The following is a 1,308-nucleotide window of genomic DNA, read 5'->3' on the forward strand; positions in this document are numbered from 1 at the left end:
AAGCTAAATACCACAACCATAAGTCAAGTCTTCCTGTCAGCCAAGTGGTGAAGTGTAATACTTACCTAACTCTTCTGAGGTCTTTACTCAGGCAATTTCATACTGACATAAGTGTCAGACTATTTGAATAAGATCTGAAGATAAAGGTCTCAGAAACTGGCTTGAGTGGAATGACATTGAAATATCTTACTCAATTATTTCAATTAGATGCTCTGCAATCACTTGGTTTAAAATAAAAGAACAATTTCTAAACATAAACACAGTGGGCCTCAACGTGTGGCTTTACATTGACGCGTCTTGGAAAGATAACGCTGCAGTCCTCAGATACCCCAGGTAAGTAATAAGCAGCTTCCTCCCATCTTGAAGCTGCAAAGATCACTATCTTGCCATATTTACAACCACACCTGTGAAGTATCTAAGGAAATTAGTAGCTCTCTTACTCTGGCCAGGAAAAAGAGCCAGTGATACTGGCTTTGCTGTATGATATCTTTATTTAAGATTGCAGTGGTTCAGGAGAGAGGTAAGAGGATACAGCACCTTTTACTTTTCTGAAACAGGTTTAGATCTTGATAGCCAGAAGGATGGTTCATTTAAGTGTTTCAGTTTTGAGACATCCCCAAATCTGGTGGGTTTGAAGCTTTGCTTTATAGCTTCAATGTGGCAATGTTGAACTGAAAAATGGAGACATATTTTCATAAATTTTTTTTTTGTTTGGATTTTTTTTACAGTGGTTAAGTAACCCAGATATGAAAAAAAAAGTTTTGGGATGAGCTAGGGGAAAATAAGGCTTTTTGTCCTCGATTTCTTAGAACACTTCAAATTTTTTTGGTTTGAATTTGACCATAGACAATTATTTTCTCAGACTACTATAATTTTTCTAACCCAGCCATTGAGCTGAACAAGGTATGAACTGATTTATGAGGCAAGGAGAAAGCAACTGTCATCTCCCATTGTCACTGCCTGGCACAAGAAGTCTCTGCAAAGCTGCTCAGTCTTCCACCTCCATCTCCTCAATGGTGTGGCTGCATCTAGCCCTAGGAAGATCCATCACTTACCTCTAGTTAACAGCTTTCATGAGATGAATAAACACATGTTCTCAAACAAAATCATAGGAGATTTACGTTTATAGGAGGGTGTTTCAGTAATTGCCATCCTTGTTTGTGAAGCTGTTAGGTTCAAGCATGGAAGCACTATGAAGACAGTGGTTCATTGAGGGCATTTTTTTTGTACACCAAAGCTGAGACATGTTTGTAGGAAATTTTGCAGTGCTTTTGCCATCGCTGGGGTAAATAATGAACTCTACTGAAA

Source organism: Egretta garzetta, unplaced genomic scaffold (assembly GCF_000687185.1).
Source record: "Egretta garzetta isolate BGI_Z169 unplaced genomic scaffold, ASM68718v1 scaffold526, whole genome shotgun sequence".
NCBI classification, from domain to species: domain Eukaryota; kingdom Metazoa; phylum Chordata; class Aves; order Pelecaniformes; family Ardeidae; genus Egretta; species Egretta garzetta.